The 12,178-nt window shown below is 40.2% G+C and overlaps 1 long non-coding RNA gene across 4 annotated transcripts in view; it reads right to left on the bottom strand.

The window, feature by feature from the left end:
- The window catches only part of LOC135298960 (uncharacterized), a 167,866-nt gene that overhangs the window by 24,634 nt on the left and 131,054 nt on the right, over positions 1–12,178 (bottom strand). For 3 of the 4 annotated variants that reach the window (XR_010361005.1, XR_010361008.1, XR_010361007.1), the window contains exon 2: positions 5,301–5,425. This is a non-coding gene — a long non-coding RNA (uncharacterized LOC135298960). Of the gene's footprint in view, positions 1–1,181; positions 3,812–5,300; positions 5,426–12,178 lie in introns of those variants that run through there. The other variant, XR_010361009.1, reaches the window with a different exon arrangement.

The raw sequence follows: 12,178 nt of genomic DNA, 5'->3' as shown, positions 1-12,178 counted from the left end.
TCGGTTGGCCAGCCTTTCCCTCCCTGTAAATAACATATCCCTAAAGGAGCAGTGCAAAGTCATGTGCTACATACAATCATTTAGTTTGGAAGAGACCTTTACAATGATCCATCAGGTCCAAACATTAACCTAGTACCACCAAATATGCCATTAAACCATGATCCCATGTCTTTAAAATCCCTCCAGGAATGGCAACTCCACCACTTCTCTCCAATGTTTCCTTACTCTGACTACAAGAAAGCTGCTAGTTGTCATCGTGGCTAGTGATTCCCCTGTTTCTGTTGCTAAACTCAGCACTACATTTCCACAACTGCTTGGATTTTGCTGCAGAAAGCATTGTCCACCAGCTCCCCAGCCTCCTGTCTGCACCACTGAGAGCTCAGGACCACGGCTAACAGGACCAATACATATTTCACTCGCTGCCAAGGGCAACTTAGGCTCCCTTCCAGTTTCTTTTTACCAGATTCAATAAAGTCAAGCTCTCATAATGAATACAAAGTTGTGGGGCTGAACACACACCTCAAATCATCCCAGAGAGATTCACCACTCTAGAATTCACTCTCTATTTAGCTGACCCCACCATAAGAGATAAAATGTCCCACATTTCTCTTGTGCCTTCTCCCAGCCTGAGGTGGAGCTGGGCACCCAGGCAGGGCCCTGCCCATCCCCAAGAGCTCTGGTCCCACCACACCGTGCACCCAGACAGGCCTCAAGGAAAGGACAGAAACAAGGCCAGAGCAAAGTTCTGCAATGATACAGTGACCATCTTCATCTGGATGGCACAACATAAACTCTATTTGGAGGCCAGAATGTGGCTGTGTGTACCTGCCTACCCCCAGAGTTCCTTTCAGCTGCATGTTTTGAAGACCAGTTTGCCTTTTACATTTTATTTTGATGTCCAGCGGAGAAAGAAACTTCTCAAAAATAGGCCCTTTATCCCCTTTGTCATTAATATTTCTCACTCTCTTTTGCTTTAAAAGATTTACAATGGTGGCAATGAATGCTTATGCATTAGAAACATTAGAGGCAAGCCACTAAATTTTTACAAAAAACACAGAGACATTGTGATTTTTTTAAGCTACATTTTCTCTATGAAAAGTGTGTCCAAGAGGAAAGAAGTAACTGTTATTGTAAGGTATTCTCCATTTTGAATCCAGAAAGCACAGGAAGCTGAGCAGTCTCTTTGTTCATCCAGCTACTGCTACTGATGGAGACAAAGCAAGCCACCCGGCTGCACAGTCTTATGTTGATTTTGCTTTTCTTAGACAAAAGCTTTTCTGATGGGTGGGGTCAGTCAACAAGGATGACAGAAGAGGGATTTGCAGTTACAGCTGAACTGCCTTCTGTATGCCCTTGGTCAGCTTTCATCTACTTCATTGCTGTGTACATTAGGCCATGGCAAAATCAGTCCAGAGAGAGAGAGGGAAGGAAATCCTAGAATAATGCCAACATCCTGGGAGAGACTTTGCTCATGAAGATAGGGAGCAGCAAAGAACCCCTGACCTGATCCACCATCCATCTTCAGTTGCAGGGTGTTTGGTGTTGGTTAAATATAAAAGAGATATTGATGGTTGTTCCCCTTTCCATTTCATATGGAAATTCTAAAACCGTTGACCAGCTCTATGACTGGGAAAAATATTTTTATAAGTGGGCCAAAGTTTTTTCCCTTGCTAATTCTCAAGAGTTCAAAGCTTAATCAAGATATCAACCTATGATAATTTTCAGTCAATTTAAAGGAATCACTGGTTGAAAATCTTCTGAAAGAAAACATGGCAAAGAAGATTTGGAGGCAATTGGAGAAAATTAGTGGATTTCACTTACTCAGAACAGTCATATGCTACAGAAGTTTTTTCCTACACTTCAGCATTTTTTACATCTACTTGAAAAATACAGTAGAATGAATTGTACAAATTATATTGTATTTACATTAAATGAATGTTGTGTGGTAGGCAAAAATAACAATAATAAAAAGCCAAAATAGGAATGAGGCAAGTTAATTGCATGACAAGAAAAGACAGGAATGTCCCATGAAAACAGAAGCAATGCAATGCTGTCCCTGCACTCTCTGACCTGAGTCCGAAGACATGTGTTAACAGCACACACCGCAGCCTGAGGCAGAAAAATGTGATGTGGTTGACAAAACTGTGGCATGACTAAAGACAGAGCATGTGAATTGTATTTATGTACTAGTCTCTGAAGTGGAGAGCATATTCTCGAGCAGCCTGAGGGAGCTGTATCATATGTAGCTCCGTGTGCAGCATGGTATAGCTGTATCCCATTAAGATGCTAGTAATGGAATATATTAAATATCCTCTTGAAGGCTAAGGGTCCAATCCTCCTGCACTGAAATCAATACAATTTTTGCAATTTATTTTTGATGGGAAGAGAATCAAACCCTTTCAGCTGCTACTCATCTGAAGGATTCACACGCACACACAACAACCAGTGAAACTAACAGAGAGCTGTGTTTTGCACTCCCAAAAATGCCCATCCATGGTCACTTCACAGTGACTAAAGATAGGCTTGTCCGGTGACAGATCTGCAACTGCTCTGCCTGGATCCCGCCCAAAAGACAAGAGACCCATTCACAGAGCAAAAGCTGTCGAATTTTCTCTTTCAGTGCAAGTAGACCAGCCTAAAGCACAGAAATTTGTTTTCTGATTGTAATACACACATAGATGTATCCTAAAAGATAGGAGCATTTTATAGTCTGCTGTTGCAAAAGCCATCATGTGCTATCTTCATCCACTCCCTCCACAATTTTTTTTTTAATCATCTTCATAGCTCACCTCCAGCTAAATAACTTGTGTATATTATTCTGTTTCAAGATCTCTCAGGAAATACACAGAGCCAGAGAAATAATCAGAGTTTAGTACACTGGCTTCCTGTTCTGTTTTTTCAGGAGAACAAGCCGGGTCCTGTTCTGCCTTCCCTTGGGGAAACAGAGAGGACTACTGATGGTGGTGGAGCTAAATGGAGGTAAAACCTCAAAACTCAAGAAAAAGTGATTCAGAGGGGATTCTGGGCTAAAAATATGGACCACATTTTTAAAAAGCCAGCTGTTGGCTTACAGAAAAATTTCCTTTTAGCAAAATACACAGTTAAGTTTTCCATTTGAAATTAACTTGAAAATAAAACTCAGTGCATCCTGAAGGCTCAGAGTTCCTGTTGGCACATTAAAAAATGCCATTAGGATTAAAAAAAAAATCCCACAATGTGTGTATGTGTAGTGGCTCAGAGCCAGGTGCTGGAGGTGGACCACAGTGATCCTCTTCACTGATGGTTGTGTCCTACATCATAGCTCTGTTCCAAAAGAGAGGCTGGGGAAGGAGCTCTGGGTCCTGCAGGATTGAGACCCCAGTGTCCCCTTGGGAGAGTGCTGAAGCAGAGCTCACTGCTTCTGCCCACAGCACAGCAGGCAGGGCTGTGCTGCTCCCTAAATGGGAGGGCTGGTAGAGCTTAGGACCTGGCTCAGGGGGCTGAATCAGAGCAGACCCTGGCTGGGCACAGTGTGAGTACTGCAGTTCCTTAGAGCCCACCTCCACACCTGCTCAAAGCTCTTAGTGCTGTTAGCAAGAGGCGTTTCCTGAATATTTGTGTCCTGGCTCTTCAGTCTTTATAAAGAACAACAGACTGCTCCATTTTGGCTATGCAGGGATAGTGAACAACCTCATTCTTCCACAACCATCTCCACAGACTTGGAGCTCCACTGCAAGGTCTCAGACAGGGTTGTACTTCTGTGACCTGGATGTCTTGGTCTTACTGATATCCACACTTTTGGGATACTTTCTAAGAGGTAGATATATATTCCCTGTAATTCAAGCAGATACAAAACCTGTACCATGATACAGAGATCAAAGGAAGGAATGCAGCACAGAAGGGTTTTAAGGTTTTGAACTTTCCTCTGTGAAGCATCAAAGGGCAAAATCTAGAACATGAAATCAGAAACAGTGTGGGTTTACCAAGAGGGTAACCCACTGAGGCAAAGAGAATGGCTGACCTGAGAGCCTGCAGTGTCATGGGAAGTCCTCAAATAGTCCAAACATCAGGAAGGGATCACATAAAAACAAAAGCTGACTAATGGCATTACAAAACATGGAGAGATGCCCTATATTCAGCAAAAGAGCAAGGTGGCCAAACCTGCAGACTGAAAATGCCCACATTCTGCTTGGAGTGAAAAGTGCTTCACCCACTACTACTTTCACCCAAATATTGTCTGAACACTCCCACATGAAAGTAAAATAATTTCTAAGCATTTTCACCTTTTCTGTATTATTAAAAATACTTCTAAACATATCCACAATAAGTTGATTCCAAAGAGACAGAATCATTCCTGAGTTATTTCTACCAGAAATGTTTATTCAATAAACAATCCCTTTTCACCTGTAATTTTTCAATTTCTAATGTCTAAGTTATACAGATTGTGAATTTTCTTAATTTAGTTGTTTTGGGGTTTTTTATCCATGTCTCATTTTTTTTTCTATTTTGTTTGAATAATATTACTTGCAGGTATTTTCTTTAGAAAAACAGGAGAATCCTCTTTTCCAAATGTTAAGCTCTGACTTTTGGCCATCTGAGAAAATGTTCTTCCTCAGTTAATACAATTTTTACTTCCTCTTAAAATTTCTTTCCTCCAAGTGATTTGGCCCATAACCTTTTGAGAGAGGCATCATCTGTACTCTCTCAGCACTACCACTAGGGCTGGAAATACCCATGGGAAGCTTGGATTTGTCATGCTGCACTAAAATAAGCAGGGTTCTCTAGACCATCAGGGCCAGGCGGGTCCCCAGTCAGCTGGAGTTTCAACACGTCTTTGGATGGTGACAGAGAGGCCACCATCTGAAGAACATTTCATGTGGCTTCCTATACATATTACCTTTATCAGTGTAGCAAGAGAATAGATAACTCCATCAGGCCACAAATATTTGAAAACCAGAATTTTTGTCCACTACACTTGTGGCAGTAAAAAAATCAGCACGCATTCCTCATTTTTTGCCTCAAAACACAGACTGTGATCTTGATGTTTGACTTTGTGCAAAGCTGTTTGAGCTAGGACTGCGCACAGGGGGCAGGTTTCAATTTGCTAGGCTCACATATAAGAAAACTGCTCCTACCACAGCAGATCTCTGGCAGCAGAGACGGTATCATACATCTGAGTGGGGGAACAGAGGGAGAGCTGGACTTTGCTGCTGCAAACGGAGCCATGCAGATGGCACAGTGCTTACAAAGAGGCAGGAATATTGTCTTTTGATCTCAGTAGGAGGGTGAGGACAAGGAGAAGGAAATCTGATATTACTCACAAGCTGGGTAAAGTTTCAAATCTTTCTCTCAAACAGGCAAAGTATTTGTTGCTGTGTTTCTGCTTTTATCCTTCTTGTCACCAATATTAGCTTCTGGTTTTTTTCTTCAATGAATTTGCAGTAATCTACAAAACAAGGTTTAAGATACATTGGAAATGAGTGAATTCCATTCTTAAATTATAAACTCTATTAGAAAAATAACAACTTCTAAAAGCATTAGCTGCTAAAACATATTTTACTAATTTTAATTGTTTCTTTCCATGAATAATGATTTTAAAAATCCTAAAGCAGAGCAACATGTCTGACGGTATAAGTGGAAGATTTGTTTGGGCTTGGCCAAAAATTTATGAATCAGCAAAGTTGTTTTAATTAGTGAAAGCAACAGATTTAAGATATGTATTTGATAAATCATCTATTGCAAGAAGGATATGCCTTCTCCTTTTAGTTTAATCAAAATGTCAACTAGCTGTGCTGAAGTCAGTAATATTGCACAGAAAATTACTACAAGAATGACAGGGATCATTTTATGCAGTTTTGTAATCTGTTGAAAGGAACATCCTGAAACAGAGTGAGATTGATAAGTAAAGAAAATAAACAAGCAAACAAAATATGTCTCAATGTGGACAGATTTTTTTTAGTGAAAAACACTGCTTCTATATATTTTTTATGGTTTTTTTTGAAAACCTGAAAACAATTTTAAGCGCAAAATACCATTATTCTTACAGGTCTTAAAAAACTTGAAATTCTCCAAAGAAATCTTAGGAATTTTTGCTTTAATTTCTTGTCAAACACTGTAGAGAAAATATCTTCTAAAATAAATCCTAGTAGTTTAAAAGACCAGTTTGTTTACATGTGTGTGTGTGTATCTCAGAGAAAGAAGGAAGAGACTTCTGAAAGCCACGCCAATTACTCAGCAGATGAGCAATTCCCACTAACTTAACAGCAAACTAAGATGACTTGTGCTTGGCCCCAGAGCAAGGTAGACAGCTGTTACACTCTTATTTATTATTTCAGTCCTACCAACTGTATCTTCCATTGTCATGGAAGATAATACAATATTTTTTTTCCTAACTTATACTGCAAAAGATAGATGACAACTTAAAAAGCAACCTTGCTTGATTTATAGGGTCTCAAACCTTTTGGCCACATTTGTCACTTAAGAAAAAAGTAATTTAATTTCTGTGTAAATTTACATGTTAGAAAGAGAGCAGGAAAGAGGGTTTTCATATAGCACAAAGCCATTTACATTTAAAGCAGAAGAAAACCTCATCAATATGCAAAATTTCTTCTGTGTGTACTGAAAACAGGCTGATATTTATTTGCCAAATCAGCAGAGGCGGTGCAAAAAGCAGAAGAACAGTGTGTGAAACAGTTACCACAAATCCATTCATACAGATAAAATAGCATGGATGAGCTGACTTTGTGGGGCTTTTGCATTAATTGGGTGTGACATTAGATGTAAGGCTGAGTTACAGAGGCTGGTGTTCACTCTCCTAAAAGTTTGAATATTTAATCCAAATTCTCAAAAGAGAAAGCTTTATACATAACCTGGCCTTAGAACACGTGAAAAAATCTGCATGCAAGTTTCTCTGGTACATGAATATTTTTTAAAGGCTTTTTTCAGTAAGTGAGAAACAAAGTAAGTGAAAGATGCATGAAAGCATTAGAAAATTGCAAAACAGGCAAATTGTATTTACAGTGGAGGATTTCTAGTTCTTCATGGAAAATAATATACCAATGCTCATCTCTTGGGCTGGAACTACTACCTGGAGATGATTCTCTCTTTCTCTTCATTGACTACAGAGGGAGCCACGTTTCCTCAGTTAGGTAGTTTAGGTAGGTATCTGAACTCTTGTAGCTTAAATTCTCTAAAATTTTTAATGTACAGATCATAAGCAAACTAAAAGTTTGATTCCCTTCAATTTTACAATAATTTTGGTGATGCAACCTTTCTGTGTGGAAGTGAAATCTTCAGTTTGTTTCCCCTCTTAATGTGTTTCAATGTTTACAGCTCAGAAGTCTGTGTACTTTTCAGATGCCAAATAAAGAGCAACAACAAAGACAGGATCCTAATGAAGCTAGCACTAGCAGGAACATGAGAAAGTCATTACAAAGAGTGAATATAGTAAATTAAAAGCAATAGAAGTGTCAGCTAAAGTTGATTTCAATCTGTGAAATCTAAAAATCTATGGAAGTGGTAAAACTGCATGTGGCTGGGGAATCAGTTACTGAATTTTCTGTGCTTGCTTTTCTCCACACTTACAGCTTCCAGAAGAAACTGGATGATATTCTGCATGCAGGAAGCCATTTCTGAAGGACCTCAACATAATGACCATTGTGGTGGCAAACACCTGGGGCTGTGATGTTCCACATCTCCACAGAAAGCTCTGCTAGAGGAGGCCTGCACTGAGAAATTATTGCCAAGACCTGTATCAGCTGCAAGTCAGTCACATCCTGGTGAGGAAAGACAAATGGGTCAGCCCCACTGACAAACACCCAGAGGGTCCCAAATCCCCAGACACACAGGCTGCAAGTGCTACAAGACCAAATGCTCCAGATCCCTTGGGATATGATGAAAGATGAATACCTCATCTGCCTCTTCTTAGTTAGCACTTTGAACACATGCTCTAGGGTGAGATCATGTTTGAGGAAACTGCAAAAGGTAGCACAGTGAGTGCTTTGCTCCAAGGAAGGAAGACATTTGGTGGACTATTAACTATTTACTTCACTTTGCTGCAAATGGGAAGAATCACAGACTGATCCTATTTGTGTGACTTCTTCCCAGATTTCTTGAGTGTAACAACTTTGGCACTCAGTTCCTTCAATTTTTACAATGTTTTTTGGTGCTACAAGATTTTTGATAGAAGTAAGGCTTTTTAAGAGCAAATAATCTTCTGAGATGTGAGACACCTTTTCAACAAAAAGCACACTCAAATCTTAGCACACTTCCATAGATATCTCAGTCCTGGCTCTGTGTGTGAATGGCAACAGTTTGTAACTAATTTGTGGGCTAATAAGTCTGACTCTGCATAAATCTGAAAATGCCTACTGCCGAGTTCAAACCAATGTGACAACTTTATACCAACTTTGACATCATGATTATGTCAGAAAAGTAAAATGTGTCACTGACAAAAAAGCCATAGGAGACAAGGTGCATGTGCCTGGGATAACCTCTGAAGGCAGATTGCTAGACACATTCCATTTTTTTGTTAAGAATGAAAACTAAAAATTGCATTTAACCTTCTGTGGTGTGGGAGTTAACCAGAAGAATTGTTGTGTGAAAATCCATGCTTACAAAACAGAGTTGAGTGTCCACCTGCTCTAGTCAGGCACCACTCCTCTGCTCCCACTGTCTTGCCTGGAATTTGAAACACTGAGTATTTGGGAAAATAGGTTAATTTAATTTCACTTAATTAAAAATCCTAGGAATAATGACATCAGCTGAGTGTCTGCTCTTCTGTGCCTTCAGTACCCCAGGTTTCACCTTGCTGTAGCTGCAGACCCTTTCATGATCTTCCTTTCATCTAGACTTCCTCATAAAGGTAGAGCAAGGTTTCCCACAGCCAAAAGCAAGCAATTCCAGGTCATGCTGTTACATATGGCTGCATCAGACCTCTTTCCATTTGATTAGTGCTTCTGGCATTGCAAAAAGTAACATGGGAAATCCCTGCTTTGAGGTAATGCAGAACTAGAGATAAGTGGCTCTGTAAAAACCTGAGGCTGGTAAAGTGCATTTGGGTTAAGACCACAACCAAAATGTTTTTTGGTGCTGTTTTTTCCACACAGAGGAAGACATGCACACAGGTGTATCATAATTATGCTTGACATATGCTTACTATATTGATCTTTGTACCTGTATGTGCATCTCTACAGACATTAGCAATTACACTCCTCACTACAGAGATAAACCGATGTGGGTGTGCATGAAGGGGTAACTGATAGCATCTTTGCTGATACTGTAAGGGTTCAGAGGATGCAGGGGAAAAGAAACCCATCTTGATGCTCAGGGAGATGTAACATTCCTGTAGACAGTGTTAGCCCACCTAACACAAAAGGGAGCTGTTGCAATTGCAAGCCAACAACAGCACGGGGCTCTGCTGGTGGCAGGCCTGAATACTTATTCCTGCTGTTGACATGAGACTGAAGAATTTCAAATGCATTCCAGTTCACAGACCTTGGGAAGAAGAAAGGGCAACATTTGATCACTCTTCTATTAATATTTTTTTCTCCACTCAGGTCTGTGATTTATTTTTAAGGTAACATAAAGGGAAGAATTTTTAAGGTAATCATGGATGTAATGTCCAGTGAAGACAATTGTTCTGTAAATCTCTCCTTCAATTTACAGTTTACATTTCCTTGGATAAGGACAACACTGTTCTGAAGAATGAGGTCATATAGAAATTGGGCAGCCCAAAAGCACAGGGAGAGAGGAGACATTCCAGTGATTGCACATTTACTGGGGATTCAAAAGGGACTCCATCTAATTCCCCTGAAGGGTGGCAGATGGGGTGTGGGTAATCAAACAACTAGCACAGCCAATGAAAGAAAATATTTCCATTGATTTCAAAAGTTTCCACCAGGTTTGTGGTGGAAAGGCACATTGCCTCAAATTCCAGTTGAAGAAGCAGAGAAGACACCCTCACAAAATCACTAGAGCAGGAGAGGACCTGAAAAGGGCTTTGGGAACAAAGTGACAGCAAGCTGGCAGAAAGGGAGCTGCAAAGGGAGGTGCTGTTCAAAGAGGAAGGCTTGCACCCATTTCATAACTTGGAATAAAATCTTCTGATTCAGATAGATGTATTTCAATAATTCTGACTCATCTGAAGGCAAATAAGCCTCCATGGCAACTCCCTAAATCTTGCTAAACACCCAAGGAATATGTTTGGAAATGCTGTTAACTTAGTAGCATCCAGCTCAGATCTTAATGGACTGGAGCCCACTTAAACAAGGATCTTTCCTCTTTAAATAAGCAACTTCTTCAAAAAATTGATTTCTTTTTGCTCTAGAATATACATAGGAAATACAGTGGAACTGCAGAAAAAAATAAATCCCTTCTGAAGAAATAAACTAATTAAGAGAAAGAGAAGACTGAAGTGATTCTGCTAGCATGATCTGATCAAGCAGGAGGTTTTATAAAAATAATGAGAGCCAGTTGCTCACTACTCTATGTGAATCTACTGTAAACAGCCTCTGGAGAAAAACAGAATTATATAACAGCAAGAAAGCATGCTTTTGAGCCTTCACTCAGAGAATCCCAGCATAACTTCTGTGCCCTGGGAAGTCATGCAAAGAACAACAGCATCTGCTGACCCTCCAGAGCTCAACTGGTTAGAGTAATCTTGAAGTGGGAGGGAGGCCCCGTAAGAACCTTTCTACCTCTTTTAAACACTTTGAAAATGAAGTAGATCCTGGCCAGTTCTACTGCTGTGACCATGCAACACACTGCCTCCCCGAACATTCCCACTGGGCTGGGATCTTCCAGTCTCACTCACCTTCAGCAGGACGTGGAAGCAGATCTTATGGAGCAAACTGGCCATGTGCTTCCACCTCACATGCCCTGCTATTTTTGTTATGCCTTTGCCCCATTTGGTGCCTTGCCTATTCAGATTTCACAGGTCTGTACTCGAGTAGACCAGAAAAAAATAGCCTTTAAAGCCAAAGTAGCTTCACTAAGAGTCAATGGGTTTTGTTTGGGTTTGTAGTGCTATAATTCAAAGTAGTGTAATTCTGTGTATGTATGCAATATTTCTTCACTCTCTAAACTCTTGTTCCCTGTATCTCACAGCATATCACATATAAAAATGTTTTCCACAGAAAAGCATGAAAAAACCAAAGAAGTTCCTATCTCATACTTCTTTTCTGCAAAGCTAAATTGATGAGAATGAATTATGAATGCTTTTCAGTTCAGCTTTAAAAATATGAGGACCCAATTCCCTTCAATAATGTCAATTAATATGGAACACATATTTGTTCATTAGAAAACATAGTCCATCAAGATACAGAGATAATACTGTGATTTATGCATTTAAGTAATAAAGTAACTTTTCATTTGAAAGCAGAATGGGCCTCTACCAGGACAGCTAACATGGGAGAGAATATGAAATATTATGCAAAACTAGAGAAACACCTATACTGCACAACCCTTTCACTTGTTTGTAGGGCATAGTGATGAGTTGATGCTATTTTTCTTTGTGGATTACACAGCTCACCAATTTTTTTCACTATCTGAAACATGGTAAACATAACAACACTCTTTCTAATACCAACACCTTTAACTACAGAGTTAATCAAACAGGACCAGGGACTTTTTATGACCTAACCACACCATGTAGCACTTTCCAGAGTCTTTCACAGGCTCCATAGATGCCCTGAAGTCTAATATATAATTACTATTTTTCATCTATTTATTTCAGTTCAAAGTGTGTGCATAATGTGTTGCAGCTTCCGAGATTTCATAGCGAGATGCTGAGGTTATACCTTGCATGCCCTGGGGCAGGTAGGCACGAGGGGGCCTCCCAAGGGTGCAAAGCCTGGGAGGATGGTGTCATGGATGAAGTTAAGCAAACCACAGAAGCTGGAAGGAGCCAGACAGTGTAGCATTCAACATACCACACAGCTGGGAATAGTCCTTGCGTACGCTTTTCCCTGGGTCGCGTAAGGAGTGTGCTAATAATTAGGAAGCAAAGGCAATCTGCAGTCCAGCTTGCTCCCTGGACCTGTTTTATTTAGCTGCCTAGATGTACATATGATTTCGTTGATACAGCACTCACAGAGACAAGAATCAGACCCTGCCTGGGAAGACCCTGCTGATAAAGGCTGGAGATGCATTCCCTCCTGGATCAAGATTAAAGAGATCCTTAGGGAGCTGGTTATAAATT

This window comes from Passer domesticus, chromosome 4 (genome assembly GCF_036417665.1).
Source record: "Passer domesticus isolate bPasDom1 chromosome 4, bPasDom1.hap1, whole genome shotgun sequence".
Lineage (NCBI taxonomy): Eukaryota > Metazoa > Chordata > Aves > Passeriformes > Passeridae > Passer > Passer domesticus.
This window is presented reverse-complemented; position numbering and strand designations above follow the sequence as displayed.